General features: G+C 34.1%; 1 long non-coding RNA gene across 1 annotated transcript; it reads left to right on the top strand.

Annotated features, from left to right (window-relative positions):
* Nucleotides 1-13672: 13672 nt before the first annotated feature.
* Nucleotides 13673-15471, top strand: LOC111901510 (uncharacterized). Its single transcript, XR_008230026.1, has 3 exons — nucleotides 13673-13846; nucleotides 13951-14006; nucleotides 14423-15471. It is a non-coding gene; the product is annotated as an uncharacterized LOC111901510 (long non-coding RNA).
* Nucleotides 15472-19700: the final 4229 nt, after the last annotated feature.

The following is a 19700-nucleotide window of genomic DNA, read 5'->3' as shown; positions in this document are numbered from 1 at the left end:
TATATATATATATATATATATATATATATATATATATTCTTTAGAAAGTACACGTCTTCCCGATCCCAGAAATATAAATTTCGTAGAAATCCGACTCCATATGAATTAGATATGATTTTTATAAGATATTAAAGTCAGCCGCGCACAACGAATGTATGAGGTACAAAGCTACGAAGAGAATGGTTGACTTTTAGTTAAAACCACCAAAAAGAAAAAATCGTAGTACTCTTTAAAATAAGAATTTTGAGAAAAGGAATGACAAAATCGGAGTCCGTATGAGAGAGTTATGATTTTAGCAAAATCATTTTATTTTATAAAAATATTGACGAAAATAAAGTCAAAGTTAGCCGTGAAGTCTAAATGAAAGTTGTAGATCTCATCAATAGATACACGTGGATATAAAGAACGTCAAAAACGGAGTTCGTATGAACAAGTTATAATTTATAATAGCATATGTACGTATTAAAATAAAGTGTATATATATATATATATATATATATATATATATATATATATATATATATATATATATATATATATAGACACACACACATGTATATATCATTAGAAAGGTATCGACGATGCAATCGTTATAAGACTAGTGTTAAGTATGTTTGACATTAGTTTAGTAAAAATATCGTTAAATACATTTAAAATTGTAGTATAAAGGGATGTTTAGTCGTTTAAATAACTATAAGGTCATTAAGTAACTATAGAGGGTAGTTTTTGAAAATTCAATTACTATAAATAAGAGGCTCTAGGCTCTCATATTTCTTACACTATTCTCTTAATTCGAGAGTTTTTCTCTTCTTATCCCCCGAGCATTTCGGTCCTTCGTGATTCGACTTCTCTTTCTGTAGTTTTATTATAGTAAGGTGAGTGCTGAAGCATTACAAGAATCTTTTTAGAAAGATTCAGCAACGAAGTTCTCCCCGCGCAAAGTACGGTTTCTCGCTAAACCATCTGTAAGTAAAGTTATGTTTACCGTACTTTAAGTATAGCTTATGTTTAAGTTCAATATCGTTATTATAAACCTATAAAAATATATGTATTATAAAATATAACTACTCGTGGTACGAACTATTTGGTTTGAAGGGCCGCATAGGGTTGTTGGATTTCAGAAGTGCTTAAATACCAAAAAGGTCATGCCCTCCGGTGTTTCATTTATGGCCCCTGTCTGTACATAGTAGTTGAAAAGTATTATTTAACACTTATAAAACAGTAGCGCTCGTAAATAGTCGCAATAAATATTAGAATAAAATCTAGCAGTAATGATACTAGGTTTCACCGAAGGAAAATAGAATTGTTTGAAGCAAAACGTTGCCCGAGTTTGGAATCATCACTTTAACAAGTGAGTGCATAGTTACTTTCATCTTACACGTATATATGAAGTATTTAATATAAATTGCATGTTGTGTGTAAATATTATCTGTGGTCTTGATATCTATGCTGGATGAACAAAATATACATGTTTTACTTGATTTAAACTGTATATCTATTTTTATACTTATAAATATGTATTGGGTAGCGATGGGTGATGAGAGATAGGTGATGATAGAAAGGTGATGATAACTAGCTGATGATAGATAGGTGATGATAAATAGGTGATGTGAGATGTGAGGAGATTCCATAACCTTGACCTGCGATGTTGCGATGTGGTGATGTAGTCATCTACCAGAGTATAGATGACGACCACAGACTATTCTAGACAGTCATGTGGAAACACCAGTAGACTCATAACCTGTAGTTGATGAATTACGAGTTCAGGAGATGTTGTAACTACGTATATATGCGATGATACTCTAACCCTTACTTTGAATTACGAGTTCAGGCGATGTTGTAACTACGTATTCATGTGGTGATACCCTAACCCTTATAGGACACGTATTGGGGGAGTAAATCCCTGAATTAGTATTGTCTATGTGATGTAGGCGATGATCCTTATGAAAAGTCCTTAGGCGCGAACATATAATGAAATGCGATGTAAGGAGATCAGAGGTAAATACGATGTAGGAGATGACCCTTAGAATAAATCATTAAGGAAGATTCAATGAAGGAAATGAGGATGGGTAACCGGGTTAATTGTTTAACATGAATTATGTGAAGAAACAAATTAACTATATTACTATGGGTTGAAAACCCTATGTACTCACTAGGTTTCCTAACCTGACCCACTCAGTTTATTTGTATCATAGGTGTCGATATGAAACTATATTACACTGAGAGATTAAAGGAGATGTAAATTACTAGTGTAAATGAATGTAAGGTATGTTTATGCTTATGTTTATGTATTGACGATGACATCCCAAAGTTTTAATATAAAAAAAATACATTTCGTTGGAAATGATTTGATAATATATTTATCATGTATTCTGGAACAAACTCCGCAATATTATTCTTTAAGATGAACACTCTGATTTTCAAATAAACATAAATAAAAATTTTTAAAATGACTGTGAATTTGGGGATGTCACAGTGCGTCCCATAACTTCCTTGCCAAAAGCAAAGTTGAGAAGATGAATATTCAATATACCAAGGAAGTAGGTTGGTTGAAAACTTTCAACTCTCCTTCCGAGCCTATCATTGGAGTTGCTTACGGAGTAATTGTCGAGATAGGATGGTGGAAGGGTCCTTTAAATCTAACCGTGGTACCACTAGATGACTATTATATGGTGCTAGGAATGGATTTCTTTCACTAGGTACGCCCTTTTTCTTTTGAAGCTCAGACTATGCGTATCACCAATGGTTCAACGATACATATTGTACCCTTGGAAAGAAGCAAGACAAAGTCTCGGACCATATCCGCCACACAATTCAACAAAGGACTTAAGAACGAGGAAGTAACCTACATGGCAACACTAAAAGAAGATATTATTCCTTCCGATTAGAAGATCCCCAAGGAAATTAAAGAGGTACTGAAAGAATTCAAGGAAGTGATGCCACCTGAGTTGCCGAAAAAGCTACCACCAAGAAGGAAGGTGGATCATGAGATAGAACTAGAACCAAGAGCGAAGCCACCAGCGATGTGTCCTTATAGGATGGCTCCACCGGAGTTGGAGGAACTAAGGAGACAGTTAAAAGAGTTACTCGATGTTGTGTTTATTAGACCTTCCAAAGCCCCGTTTGGCGCCCCGGTATTGTTCCAAAAGAAGCATGACGGTAGCTTGGGAATGTGCATTGACTACCGAGCATTAAATAAGGTAACTGTGAAAAACAAGTACCCCATCCCCCTGGTAGCAGATCTATTTGATTGAATTGTAAAGGCACAATGGTTCTTAATGTTAGATCTAAGATCGAGATATTGGCAAGTGCATATAGCGGCTGGAGATGAACCGAAGACTACATGTGTGACAAGGTACGCGTCATTCGAGTTCTTAGTAATGCCCTTCGGTCTAACCAACTCATCAACCACATTTTGCACCTTGATGAATATGATATTCCATCCCTTATTTGATAATTTGTGGTGGTATACTTGGACGACATTGTGGTGTACTCAGAGTCGTTGGAGGAGCACATCAAACACCTACGCTCGGTTTTCCAAGCACTTAAGGACAATCAACTATATGTAAAGACAGAAAAGTGTTCCTTTGCACAACCTGAAGTATCATTTTTAGGGCACAAAATTAAGGATGGGAAGATCCATATGGAAGAAGACAAGTCACGCGCTATCAAAGAATGGGAAGCGCCAAAGAACGTGTCTGAACTACGATCATTCTTAGGCTTAATCAATTATTGTCGAAGGTTTATATCCAGCTAGTCGGCTAGAGCCACACCATTGACATACCTCCTCAAGAAAAAAATCGACTTGGGAATTGACTGAAAAGTGCCAAAAGACCTTCGATGACCTAAAGAAAATTGTCATTGAAGAACCAATCTTGAAGCTACCAGACCATTCCTGGTACAAACTGATGCCTCCGACTTTGCTATCAAAGGGGTGTTAATACAAGATGATCACCTTGTGGCGTACGCAAGTTGAAAACTAAATGAAACAGAATAAAGATATCCAATACATGACAAGGAGATGACAACCATCATTCATTGTCTACGTGTATGGAGACATTACTTGTTGGGAAGCTAATTCATAATCCAAACAAATAATGTAGTCACGAGTTACTTTCAAAATCAGAAGAAACTTAGTCTTAAACAAGCTCGATGGCAAGATTTCTTGGCAGAATTCAACTATGACATGGAGTACAAGCCAGGAAAGGCAAACATGGCCGCAGATGCTCTAATTCGTAAAGCAGAATTTGCAAACATAACTTGAGTAATTTTTGATCTTTCTGAGCAAATTAGATAAGGATTAAGCCACGGTCCATTAACCAAGAGTTTAATGGAAATGGATAAAAAAGGTAAGACAAGGAAGTTCTGGGTTGAAGACGAATTTCGACTCACAATCGACAATCGTATGTATGTTCCAAGGTGGAATAGTATAAGGAGGGAAGTCTTAAGAGAATGACATGACTCAAAGTGGGCAGGACATACAAGAACACATCGAACCATGTCCATCATAGAACGGAGTTACTACTGGCCAAGTATGTGAGATGATATTGATGTTTATGTACTAACATGCCTTATATGTTAGCAAGATAAGGTTAAGCAAAACAAGCCAGCCGGTTTGTTAGAATCACTATCGGTCGCCGAACACCCTTGGGAAAGCATTACAATGGATTTCATCTTGGCCCTACCTATATCAGAAGGATGCGGCTCGATAATAGTGATCGTAGATCACTTCTCGTAGTGCGGGGCATTCTTTGCTGCTCCAAGAGATTGTGCCGCCGAGGAAGCTGGTTGGTTATTTTTCAAGCATGTAGTAAATTATTAGGGACTTCCTTGTACCATTATCAGTAATCGAGACCCAAGATTCACAGGAATGTTTTGGAAGGAGTTATTTAAACTCATGGGATCGGAGCTCCACCTCCTAACAAGCTTTCACCCACAAACAAATGGCCAGACGGAAAGGATAAACCATATTCTATAAATTTACCTTAGACACTTTATTAGTGCTAATGAGAAGAATTGGGAAAAGTTACTAGATATCGCCTAATTTTCGTATAACTTCCAACAGAGCAAGGCTACAGGAAAAGCCCTTCCAAATCATAATGGGACAACAACCATTGACACCTCAAGAGTTGACCAAAGCTTATCAAGGGGCTATCCCACCCACATACAAATTTGCAAGAGGGTGGAACGAAGATGATATAGCAAGATCATACTTAAAAAAGGTAGCAAAACATATGAAGAAATGGGCAGATATGAAAAAATAACCAAGAGAAATATTAGTGGGCGACGAGGTAATGGTCAAATTCCAACAAAGAATGTTTAAAGCCACCCGCCAAGTGCACAAGGGCTTAAAATGAAGATATAATGGGTCGTATCAGGTAATCCAAAAGGTCATAACCAGATCATATAATCTAGACTTACCATCCCACGTAAAGGTCCACCCTATATTCCATGTAAGTCTCTTTAAACCTTATAATCGAGATGAAGAAGACCCTTCTAGGAGTGAATCACAACGAGCTCCAGTTGCGAATGTGATATCCTTTGATAAAGAAGTAGACCAAATTATAGCCGACGAAGTAATTCGCAAAAGAGGATCACCCAACTAGACCGAGTACTATGTTTGATGGAAGGGACATGGAATCTAGTTGGGAACGAGAACAAGACTTATGGCAGTTCAGAGACAAGATCGAAGCATACAAGTCCAAGGCTTGACGAGGACGTCAAGGATTTCAGTGGGAAGGGTGTCATAAGACGGTGTTCTAGAATTTTCCGGACCGATCCAGAAGACCGTGGAGCTAGTAATCACGATCCTGAAGAACCTAGAACGTCCTAGAATTCTCTAGGACACTAAAGTATAACATAGAATCTTATAGAACTTTGTATCTAAATAAAGACGTTGTAAGAACGATCTAGAATACTCGAGAATGTACGGAACCTAGAAACTTCCCTTTGAGGAGGTGCAAGTTTCCTATAAATAGGGTGGAGGAATCATTTGTCCAAACCATCGTGAAGTTCTCTTTTAAGAAGTTGAGTTGTATACAAAGAAGCTTTCTTGCTTACTTTAAAGTGTTCCTTATCGTTTCTCTTGCTTCCTTGGCTCGTTAGTACATCTAGAGTATCAAACTTAGCCTGACTTAGTCAAGAAACACTAAGTGACACGGTGATTGAGTCGTCCTGTGACATTAGACACCCAATCCAGCAGAAGCATCTTTTGCAACTGATATTTAGAATCATATTATGGATTCATCCTCCTAATGTTATTTAAAAATCAATTGAATGTGGAAGAATTGATGGAGAATATTGAAAATTAGTGGGTGTCTTTCATGGTCGGAATTGTTCCGGGATCTTGATTTAACTCATTAGCAAAGAGATTGATCCAAGTAAGCACTTTTTGCAATTACTTTAACAATTTTACTTACGATCAAAAGAGAATTAAAATCAAAATCAAAAGTGGATAATAACTAATTAACTTTTTAATAATATATAAATCTTAGTTATAATCGTATAACGAAAACGGACAACAAATTGCGCCGCTAAGCCTTTTTGTATGATAAAACTAATTCTTTGGAACACTATTTTCATAGATCTAGGGGATATAACATTGATATAAATGATCCGTAATAGAGTACAACAAATAACTAATCATTTGGAAAGAATAACATGTATTCCATAAATTTTTATTTTATGGATATACATCTTTGACTTTTGATATTCATGACTTTTATTTAATTATATGTTGTAACGGATGTTTTTAGAAATATATGTGATTCACGTGTAAATCACATGTAATCCACATATGAATCACATGTAAATCACATATAAATTACATGTAATTCACATATAAATACAAGTGAATCACATATGAATAACGTCTATATGCACACATACATTTTGTGTGAGTATTCTTCGTTAATCATTTTTTTAAAATATTTTTGAGAATTTTAAAAGGATACAATCACATATGAATCTTACATGATATGTGGATATGCATTTTTGTGAGTGTTCTTACATTAATCATTTTTTTTAAAAATTTTCTTGTAGATTTGAAAGAATTTATGGAAAATATTGAAGAAGTGAACAATGATATATTTAAGAAAATATAGAAATCTTGACATGAAGACATGGAAACGCTTTGAAATTGTAGTATTTTTTGTTTTTAATATTTTATTTTGTACCGAATAAAATAGTTATACTATTATGCTTATAAATTAGCAAATAAAAATGGTTTTATTTATGATTTTCTTATGAATATTATAGTATAAGAAATATGCATATATGCACTTGAAAAAATATGTATATATGCGTCTATAACGTTGATTTTTTTGGTAAAAAATTATAGTTTTTTTTAATTACAATTTATTATTATTATTATTATTAAATTTACTGGTTTTTAAAAAATTTATTGTTTTTTTTTAATTTCAATTATATATATATATATATATATATATATATATATATATATATATATATATATATATATATATATATATATATATATATATATATATATATTTGTTTGTTTGTTTTTTTTAACTTCATGTTTTCTAAAAAAATCTGTATTTTTTTAAAAAGTAAAAAATTATTAGTTTTATCAAAAAAAATCCGAAATTGAATTTATTATGTTAAGTTTTAGACCTTTTTATTAATATTTGCAGTGACACAAAAAATTAAACATTAAATGAGATTGGTAAGATGACGATCATGTTCTTAAAGAGTTAATTTTGATTTAACGCTCTACCTTTAATTCTTGGATTCTTGGAAAACTATAAGTTCTCAACGGATCTCACTTTTATATATATATATATATATATATATATATATATATATATATATATATATATATATATATATATATATAACATTTGTAGTGATAATTTGAGGATGTTTGGATGCTACTTTTGGCCATAGTTGAATTTAATGTTAGTAACATTCGATGTTGCTGCTAGATTTGACATTTTAACTTATTTTTCATTGTATTTGGATTATAAATGCGCTTTATGTGAATATTATATATGATATTTGAATGATAGTTTTTCAAAATATTCAAACATGTATGGTTTATAAAATTTTCGCACCAATAATAAAAGAACCAGAACAAAAATTGTTTCAACTATTAATTTGTAATGCATCAAATAGAATATTGAATAGATATTTGATATTTCAAATAATGGCTTTACTACCAAACAAACTACTATTATTATGTCCTACCAAATAATTTACGTGGCTTTATTTGTAGCACGAGATTATGATTATGTTGCTGGTCTTTTAAAGGCAATATTTTACTTGTATCGTTTTTATACTATTTTCTAAAGTTGAACCTCTTACTATTTAAAGAAGTAATCAGCGATGGAGTACTATAAAAATCAAACAGTTTGTCCAAAAAAAGTAACTAAAAGCAACCTCTGGTCAATTTCAGCAACAAACTCTAAAAAGATACATTGGGAAATAATGGTGTAAACCAACGACGAATCACAATTCACGTAAATGACTGGTGAAAAGTATACCGGCGACAAAGTTGGGTTAGTTTATTTGGCTGATACATATGTTCTAATATAACAATTAACTAGGAGGTTATTGGTCAATCCCCTACAAATACGGACGCAAACGAGCTAAACTACTCGTGAGCTATTCGAGATTGAATCGTTAAAAGCTCGACTCGAAATCGATTTTAAACGAGCCTGAGCCGAGCTCGAGCTTAATATTAGACTTGTTTGTTAAACGAGTTCGAGCTCGAGCCTTTGTTACTTGGTTCGATTAGGCTCGCGAGCCTAAACGAGCCTACATATATATAATAAAAAAATTAATTTTATTTTTATATATTAAAATAAATAATAATTTGATAAATACCATTTTAGGAAATTAGAGTATACCGTAGACGAGCCGAGTCCAAGCTGAGCCCGAGCCCATACAATTCTTAACGAGCCGATCTCGAGCTTTGTACCACAAGACTCGAAACGAGCCGAACTCGAGCTCGAGCCTATAAATATTTAAACGAGCCGAGCCCGAGCCTGGTCAGACTCGAGCTCGGTTTGACTGGTTTGCAGCCCTACCTACAAAGAAGAAAAGTAATTATTTACATAGGCACACACTATTCGGTAGCAGAGCTTGAATAATAAATTTGGGGGGAGGGGGGGAAAGTATTATAAACTAAATTAACGTTCTTACAAAAAAAGACGTGTTCAACAAATAAACACCAAAAACACCTAACAATACCTGTTGGAAATCAGGCCCTCTTTCTACTGCTATAGATCTTACACAGTGGAATAAAGAAAAACCTACTTGCTGTATTTGCACACGAAGGAGAAACAGAAAGTTATTGGAGAAATTTCTATGTTATTCCATGCATAAAGTAGATTACAAAGTCTCTTATTTATTGCTAAACAACAAACAGACAAAGCTAAAAACTTGCAGTTGCATGTGTTCCTATGAAAGTGGAACTAAGCCATATTATTCTCCTTAATATATGACAAAATCAGAAACTACATACATCTAAATAAAACCCCATCAACACAACCCAATTAACATGACTTGAACCATCAAGATTAACCCAACAGAACAAAATAAAAAAAAAATTCAGTTTTGAAATTCTAACAATCAAACATTGTGGTGGGTTTTGTTCTCGTTTGAAGCAGATTAGCAGAACCAATTCAAAAAAATTTCAGTTTTGTAAATTCTATTTGATTGTTTTCAGTTCTGTGACAATAATTCATCTAAAAAACTTGGTTGTTTTCAGTTTTAGCAGAGATAAAACAAATTTTTTTTGTTTGTCCCTTGTTCTACTGTCCGTCCTTAATCGACAGCTTCAAGAGCTAAAGAAATCATCAACTCAACTTCACAGTTAACTTAAAAAACAGAAAGTAACTCAGGAATTGAGAATTGAGGTTTGTAAATTCTAATTCCTAAATCCTAATTCTAATTTCCAAGAGGAGATGAATCCGAATAGAAGAACAACAGATGAACAGGAGAAGAAACAAGAAAGAACAGGAGAAGAAATCAAGAACGGATAGGATTCCATACCTGATTTCCGATCATCCGGTGACAGCTGCTGCGGACTGCGGTGGTGACGACGGGTAAGATGCAAATGACGAATCGATTTTGACTTGTCGCCTTGGAGAAAGTGGAGAAATCGGATATTTGTAGTCACATGTGAAATCAGGAGGGGCCACAACCCAAGTTTGACACTAAAAGGCCTATAATTAAAAGTCATGAAGTTCTATTTCCTATTTCTAGCACAAATATCGGGGGGGGGGGGGGGGGGGGGGGCACAGCCCCTCTTGGCCCTGCACATCCTCCGCCCCTGACACTATTGTTACATGTTCGCATGCAATTATTATAAAATGGAAAATAATCCGAACATCATAACTTTTTGCCATCTACAACAACATATGTTTTCGTATAATATGCAAGGTTTTAAAAAATTCGTTATGGTTTTATCATGATATGTTATGGCTTAAAAGCTTGTATATGCTGTCAAATTTTAACAAAATACCGTCTTAAGTTATATATGTATATAAAAATAAAGAATAGTAATATATATATATATATATATATATATATATATATATATATATATATATATATATATATATATATATATACTAGTAAAGAACTCACGACTACGCTGCTATTGGGGTAATATGGGAAAAGTAGACAAACTTTAAAAAATATGTGTTGAAAGTGTAAATCGTCACAAATAGGGGAGAAAGTCGACAACCCCGAAAATTAGATGTCAAAAGTGTACAACGACCAAAAGAAGGGACACTGGTGGAGAAAATCCAAAAATGTTGTGGCAATAGTGTGAAAGTTGCCAAAGTTGGGAAAATATGGTGGCAAAAGTCTAAAGAAGGTTTTTGTGTTTTTTATGTCAAAATGTAAAAGTTTTGACTGTAAGGACGAAAAGTGTCAAAATCACTAAAAATCGGCAAACTTTAAAAGATACGTGTTGAAATTGTAAATCACCACAAATAGGGGAGAAAGTCGACAGCCCTTAAAATTAGATGTCAAAAGTGTACAGCCAAAAGAAGGGACAGTGGTGGACAAAATCCAAAAATGTTGTGAAACTTGTCAAAAATCATTAAAGATTTGTGGCAAAACACCAAAATGTAAAACTTTTGACTGCAAGGACTAAAAGTGTCAAAATCACTAAAGATTTTGAAAAAAACCTAAAGACACAAAAACTTAATCAAAACGCAAAAATGTAAAAGTTTTGACTTTAGGGACGAAAAGTGTCAAATTCATTAAATATTTGTGGAAAAAATCTAAAGGCAAAAAAATTACTATTCCTAAGCTCTTTTAGAGATAATATATGTGTATATATATATATATATATATATATATATATATATATATATATATATAGAGAGAGAGAGAGAGAGAGAGAGAGAGAGTGTGTGTTATGTTCAAATGTTTTCACTATCTATTGTGTGCATGTATGATTGATTCTGGACCAATCATTTTAGTTATTTTAAGAAAGTAATTAATGCATATTAAATGCTGAACATGTAATTAATATCCATTATATCTTCAACATGTAATATGCATTAATTACTTTCTTAAAATAACTAAAATGATTGATCCAGAATCAATGATACATGCATACAATAGATACTGAAAACAAAATAACCTAACCATATATATATATATATATATATATATATATATATATATATATATATATATATATATATATAAGAGCTTAGGAATAGTAATTTTTTTGCCTTTAGATTTTTGCCACACATATTTAATGAATTTGAGTCGTCTTAAATCATGTCTTACAAATGACATGGCTTTACACGACTCAATAAAACTTGAGGCTTAACATTGCCGTCAAGTTACATCTAACTTTATTATAACCATCTAAAACATAAATTGTAACCCCTAATGAAAAATGACATCTACAATGTCAAAGAATAACTAAATAAAAATATTCTCATTACTTCCAAAATATCTCTCATATTGCATAGGTTCTTCAATCATTTATTATGGTAGAGAGAGTCATGCCCTATCAATTTACTTAACCCATCGTCTTCTTAGTTCTACATCAACTTTTCTGTCTTTTCTCTCTTCCATCTTTCCCAAGCCACAGTAAATGAAAACTTTATATTTACCAACCTACTCAACCCGCCCAATTTTATATTTTAAAATAAACACGACTAATAAAAATTATATAAAACTAATCTTTAGAATATTAAAAATATACAAACTAATTTAAAAACATATAAAATTATGGTACAAGTCTTAAAGCAAGAAGTACAAGTAATCAATGCAAAAGGTTAAAATTGTTTGAATGACTTACATAAACAGAAAATCACCCCATTTTGGCCAACCCACTGCTTGAAGGGATCATATCTTGGAGGTACCATTGGTACCTCTCCCCTAAAACATACCTCTCCCCTAAAACATAATGATCACGTCCTCCCTTAATACTAATATGAGAATCATGATTTTTTTCTTAGAGGGGTACGTGGTGAGGTTTTTAAAAAGATTTTGGGAGCTTATTTAAGAGGATGTGATGAAGTTGGTGCAGCAATGTAAGGAGTTGGGTTCCATTTCGAAAGGATACAATATGTTCTTCGTTGCCTTTATTTCAAAGATTAAGACTCGAACTTTGTGAAAGATTAGAGGTCTATAATATTTATAAGTTACCAATAAAATTAACTGTAGGATCTTTAGTTCAGGTGATTTGTGATATCATTAGCATGAAGCAATCAACTTTTATTAAATTTTATCAAAATTTAGATGGACATTATTATACATATTAAATGTTGATATGGCTTAGGAATAATATCGTGTGTCTAGCCGAGCCGAAACTACTATTTTATCTACTATACCACTTTTGTTTTCTTCAAATGGTTTCACTTAGTTGACTTCTTCTTTTTTTGGGTTTTAAAGCGTCGTTGTTATCTCCAATCCTTCTCTTCCATCCGCTTTCCACCATCTTCCGTCTACTTCCCACGGTCTCCTCGAAGACACCTCTGTTCCACACTTCCTCTAATTTCTGTTAAATTTTACTTCCTCAATTTTATGTTGTTTCAAACCTTGTTCGGTTGTTTCCTTTCGCGTCTTTTTGTATTTTACTAGGGTTTCATTAGGGCTATGCGACTTTTGCTTGGTAGTTTTCCGGAAGCCGGTTTGGTTTTTGACGGTCAGGATTTGCCTTCGCTTCCAGTTGTGTTAGCGAGGATACGTCGGTCAAACAATCTGCCTTCGTTGTCATCCTTCTCTATTCTACGTGTGTTCTTATAGGTATTGGCTTCCTTGATTTTCCGTCATTTTTAATTTTCCTTTCTTCATGTTTCGATATTTTGTTCTTGCCTCTTGTTAACATTATGCACATTGTGTTTTTGTTGTTATTTTGTTATCTGTGTTTTTTGGTTCCACTTTTGTCTACTTTTCAAATGTTGTTTCTTTTCACTGAGGTATGGTCAACGATATGTACTTTTTGTTTTTGTTTTCATTACGGTTATTATCATTGTTGCTGAGTCAGAGTGATCATTCATCATCAAATTTTGGAAGGTTGCCTCGAATCTAGATTTTCGTTTTACTTTCCTACAGTCTATGAAACATTGTATACATTCTTGATGGAGATTTTATCCAATTCTACTTTTCAATCGACATATAGGGCTACCCTGCTAGATTTTTCCCTTCTTTTGTACCAATAGTGGTTCAAGAATAAGGAATCAACATGTGAGTAGTTAATCCTCTAATTTAGTCATGTATTTAATCAATTTGAAGATGATTTTCAATATGATTCACCTTCTCTCAAGAGCTTATTGAATTTGTTGATTGAAAATCATGTGTTTCAGTTACTTGGATATTGAGATGGGAGGGGAATTCTGCAAATCTTGTAAGTCTATTTTTACATGTCTTTTACCTTTTATAGAATTATATCATCTAGTCAATAGTTTAACAACACCTAGTTATCTATAATATTTTAATTTGTGCTTCCAGGTCTGTGTACTTGATTTAACTTTGATCAGAGGGCATTCACGTCGTTTGAACGACATGTAAAAAGTTATCCTATTCCTTTGTAGTGCTACCAATAACATTATTATGATTATCTACTAAACTGCTAGTGGTTACCTCTAGAGAGGATCCCATTATCAGAAATTGGTATTTCTACTAAAATAATATGGTTGTATGAAACAAATTAAGAGAGATCTTAGTTTTTTTTTTGTTGATGTTTACTTTGATTGGCACTTCCTGTTCTACCAATTTCATATACTAATGATGTTCATGCTTTAACCATTTCTGAAACATGGAATGGTGTTTATGTTGTTGATGTAAAGAAGACAACATCCAATGAACTCCTTGTACGTATTGTATTATTTAAAGATTAAACTGCTCTTACATTGTCATTTAATAAAAGAGTTGTGATCAAACATGATTAAGGTTGTGATCTTTTTCACTTCCTTTCCTGCAGGTGGTGCTTCCATTAGGAATGGAAGTTGAGGAATTGAAACCATGGCGTGTGCAGAAAAATATATTAATATATTTGGGGATATGTTCTTTAGTGGGTTCACTAATGGTAATTTCATTGATTATATATTTTTATTTGGTCATAAAAAACATTCTCTCTTAAGGAAAAATATAGAAAAAACATAACGCACTTTCACCACTATACATTTTTTACTGTTAAAAAGGATAAAATTTCTGGTTACCTGATTTTGATTCATTACTTTATTGATATTGATATCATGATATGGCCATTGAGGTATTATTTTTTATAATCATTATAATCATAGTTCAGTGGCTAAGTCGATAAATTGGTGCAATTGCAAGTGCTTTTCTGCATTTTCTTCGTCTCATTTTGTAAAGGTCATTTGTATAGTAGTAAAGCTTACGCTAGAAGGAATCAGTCAGATTTCATACCCTCAAACTTAGATATTTGATTATTTATTGTTGTTGTTGTGCTATGTGTGATTACATGTGTTGGGCAAAATATGGTTTATACTTTGCTTTTCTGGGCAATTGTATTTTTCTGTAATATTTTTGGAGTTTACGGTCATGTTTACGGTTGAGTTTACGGTCGTAAACACCTTACGGCCCATGTTCTCCAAGTATAAATATGGGTGTTTGGGTGAGGAGTAGAGATTTGATGAACACGAAGAGAGTTTACGGTCTAGAGAGAAAGGAGCGTTTGTGTGTGTGAATCTTGTGTAAGGAATTTCATTCATATAATCAATACAATCAAGATTCATATTATTCTTCTTCTCCTTCTCTTCTATTTGATCTGACATCATCCGTTTGATTGGGATTCCGCACCATCAAACGGATCTGATTGATACACGGGCAGATTAGGGACTTACAATTGGTATCAGAGCTAAGTTGTATCAGTCAATTTTGTCAGATTTGGAGCATTATTTGATCTTATTTTCAAAATATTCTTGCGTTTTTGGATAGATCTCTGAAAAATATGGGGGGTTTGTTCTTCGTGTTTTCATAAAAAAAAGGTTTTTGATCGAGTTTTGGAGCTTCAAAGTCGAAAAATCGGTGTTTTTAGTCGGAGTTTGCGGCCGACGGCTAGTGTTTCGGAGTTCACGACCGGAAACCTGTTCACGGTCGCCGGAGGATTGCGGCCGGTGTTTGCGGTCCGAGGAGTTCACGGACTCGGTTTGTGGTCCGAGGAGTTCACGGCTGGTCCGAGCTTGCGTTCTTCGGTTTACGGGCTCGCACCTCGGCCTCGCAGGAAGCAGTTTTGGCAGCGTCTATTAAAAAAGAAGAAAGGGGCAGACGGATTACGAGGAGCTAGGGTTCGAACTAGGGACCTCCGGTTCATTACCTTTGCGCCTTACCAACTCAGCTAGGCCACTTGATGATTCAACTCTTCTGATTTTTATTCAAATAGACTCCTTCTCGCTTCCAACTTTCGAATTTTGACACTTTTAACCCAAAAACTCAATTTCTTTTAATTTTAAATTCCTTTTTCATCCAAAATAAAAATAAATAAATAAATAAATAAATTAAATTAAATTAAATTAAAACTAATAAATAAAATTATATTTTAATTTATGACTTTTATTTATTTATTTATTTATTTTTATTTTATTTTTTTATTTTCTAACTTTTGACTTTTAAATTTTGACTTTGACTTTCAAGTTTGACCTTTAACTTTATACTTTGACTTTTTCGTTTAACTTTTAAATTTTCAAATTTAGCTTTTCGGTTTGACTTTTAAGTTTGACTTTTGAGTTTTACTTTTTAAATTTGACTTTTAAGGTTGATTTTTGAGGTTTATAATCAAAGGGCATTTTTAAATTTAAGTTTGACTTTTAAGTTCTAGTTGTGCTTTTAATAGTTTTTGAAGTTTACGAGGGAATTAAAAACATGAAAGAGAGTCGTCAAGAGATGTTAAGACAAAACTTCAACATGTTCGATTATATCTCTGGAGAAACCCTCGAAACTCAGTTCCAGTGATTTACTACACTCACTACTGAGATGAATATAGTTGGGATCTTCTTGTCCAAATCTGAGATAAACAAAAAGCTATTGAATTCGCTTCCGAAATCGTGGGATATGAACGTGACCATCATCAAGAAGACAAAAGATCTCAATCATCTTAGTCTTGCTGATGTAATTCAAGAACTTGATGCTTTGAAGTGTAGAGAAACAATGAGTTCTGAAATATTCCGGTCACTGAAGTTACATGTACTCCAGCTTGTGAAGCTACGATTAAATTTCTTCGGGAACAAATTGATTTATTTAAAAGAGAAGTTGAGGACCTGAGATATGAAGGATATCAACTCAAGAAAGGACAGAAACCCCAGAAGGCTGAATTAGAAGCAAAAACCAAGGACTTTAGGAAACTTCAGGAAGAGTATAGCAACAAGTGTGAAAATTATGATTATATTAAGAGACAACTTGCTGCTGTAACTGAAGAACTTGACGCTTTAAAAATTAAGTGTGGAAAAACAGATGTCAGTTTCAAAAATTATACTGTGTCAAGTCAGACAGTCGAGTCCTTATATGAAACCCAATTAAAATTCAAAGAAAATCAAAACAAAGGTCTAGGGTATGATAGTGTACCTCCTCCTTATAATCATAACTACACATCCATCCCTATGAAACAGGACGAAACTGACAGGGAGCCACATCTTCGATATGGCAAACGAGCTGGATTTATGTCAGGAGGAGTTATTAATATTGAAGATACTAATGATGTTACTTCTTGTGTAGGCAAAGTAATATAGGATGAGAACAAGGAGAGTTCTTATGAACAAAAAAACGACCCCTTGAACTCTAAATCTGTTGCTTCTAATCAACCTACCGTTGGTAAATACAGGCCAGCATTTCAAGCTAAACAGAGTGCCTGTTGTAACTGTACGTGTGGGAAAAGCAAGAGAGAAGGCAAGGATACGCCACCAGGGGTAGGAAGAGATAACTTCACAGTGAAGAAAAAGACTTGTTTTCACTTTGCAACACCTGGACACATTGCCAAAAATTGTCCTAATCGCGCATATGTTCCCTACTATGCACAAGGCTGGCAGAACGCGCCAAGAGGGAGATTTTTCAAAAGAAACCCCTCAAAGTCACGTTCAGAAAATGCCGACTGGAATGCCATGAAGGCCAAGAATTCAACTCCCAAGGCCAAGCATCCAACTCCCAAGGTCAAGCATCCAACTCCCAAGAACAAGAATGGAATGCTGGCCCAGAAGTCTAGTTCAAGAGATGCTCCTGTGAAGCCAAGATCGGTTAGGTCAAAGTCATCTAGGCAGCCGGATTCAAGTTCCAAATCAAGTGTCGAGGCACCCATTGGATCGAATAAGAAATGGGTTAAACCCGAATATAGATGGGTACCAAAGGTGAAAACTCCCAAATCAATTAATGATTCTAATATTTCTACATCTTCTGTTTGTGATAAGCAGGATATGTCATGGGAGAGAGTATCGTGCGTTGATGACAAAGGTCGACCCAGTTTCAAAATGAACTGGGTTCCAAAGACCAACTGATCCCGCTCATTGTCGGAGCAGCTATGGAGGCATATCACCAGACTTCAGTTTATTGATAGTGGCTGCTCCTGGCATATGATTGGGGACATCTCTCAACTGTACATCACTCAGAACATTATTTGAGAGTATGTGTCCTTTGCGGGAAGGGAAGAAAGGAAGGGATCACTCATGGGGTTAGTGCTTAATAATATGAAGAATTTTCGGATCCGTTCTGAGATTACGCGTGCTGTTCTCAGACCTTCTGAATGCAGATTCAATCGGTGAATTACGCTTTGCGTTTTCTTCTCTATTCTCATGAGTTTTTCTTAAGCTGATTCGCTTTAAAGACTAATTTTTGTTTTAGGATAGTTTAAATTTGCGCATTTCTTTTCGTTTCTCTCCTATGCACAAATTTAGGGGAGAAAAAAAAAAAACAAAACAAAAATTAGAATATGAAAAAAAATCCAAAAACATTACAAAATTTAAAAAAAATATATATGGTGTAAATGAAATGTGTTTGAGGAAGATGTTTTGGGAAATGAAATTAGCAAGTGATAACAAACAATCTGAATCGGCGTAACGTACCTAAGTTGAATCGTCTACGCTCTGTGTTCGATGCGCTGGTAGGCACGAAAGTTTTTAAATGGACTTGACTAGGGAGAGTTGAACCTAATGAATTTAAGGGCTTGACAAATTTTGACCTAGTTAGATCCGTTTAACCTGATGTCACGACGCTCGGATAGGTTGAGCAGGGAGATATACATGGGAATCTACCGGTCACATTAAATAACCCGTATCTAGAACCGTGGATTCACTTTTCCTCGATGTGCGGATTTTGTCCTTAATTCCGGTTGGATGGGGCAACTGGTAAATTCCGATAAATTAGGTCTATAAATATCATTTTCTTTCTTTCCGTCTGTTAGTCATATGTTGTCTCCTTTGCGTGACTTCCGATCTGACCTGGTACACAACATATGCAACTCTATCTCTCTGCAGGTTATATATGTGAAATACTTCTTATCTGTTAGCCATATGCTGTCTCCTTTGCGTGACTTCTAATCCGACCTGGTACACAACATATGCAACCTTCTATCTTTCAACCCCTCTGAAGTAATAAGTAATAGAATTCTGAATCTATCCTCTCTCTGAATGGTTGTCTGCTCACTCGGTGTAAGGAGTACTCTGGAAGTTCTTGATGGCTGGGGCATATCAGGAAGCGGGAAACATGTTCTAGTACACTTAAAATTGAACACATACAGATTGTCTGTAGATCTCGCTGCTCGATTTAGGTGGACAACAATATCCCTGGTTGTAGTCAGTTAAATGGTCATAAGAAAAATCTATTTAAGAATTAGGGCCAATCATAATAATGAAGAATTATAATCATCTATATAAGTATGTTTCATGTCATTGGCAAATTGTCCTAAAATTGTCACAAATTTTTCGTGTTTAAGTGGACCATGTAACGCCTGTGTTTCCGGGCTTGCCACTTTTAGCAATATAATAGTCTAGGTTAACCTTTGTAACCCGTTGTGAGATAATAATAATGTATTATTTGAGTATTATGTGTTTTGTGCTTAATTGCTTAATTATGTGGTTTGATTAATTAAGAATAAAAATAAGCGTCAAAATTTAAGTGTAAAATAAACTTAATATCTTTGGTTAATGTTGTAGTAATTGAAACGAGGTTTCCGAATATATATAGAACGCCCAAATCTGACTTCGTATGAGGAAGTTATGATTTATCGAAGTTCCGGCTTAGCGATATACAGC

Source organism: Lactuca sativa, chromosome 2 (assembly GCF_002870075.4).
Source record: "Lactuca sativa cultivar Salinas chromosome 2, Lsat_Salinas_v11, whole genome shotgun sequence".
In the NCBI taxonomy this organism is placed as follows: domain Eukaryota; kingdom Viridiplantae; phylum Streptophyta; class Magnoliopsida; order Asterales; family Asteraceae; genus Lactuca; species Lactuca sativa.
The sequence above is the reverse complement of the archived record's forward strand: the minus strand, read 5'-3'. Positions and strand labels throughout refer to the sequence as shown.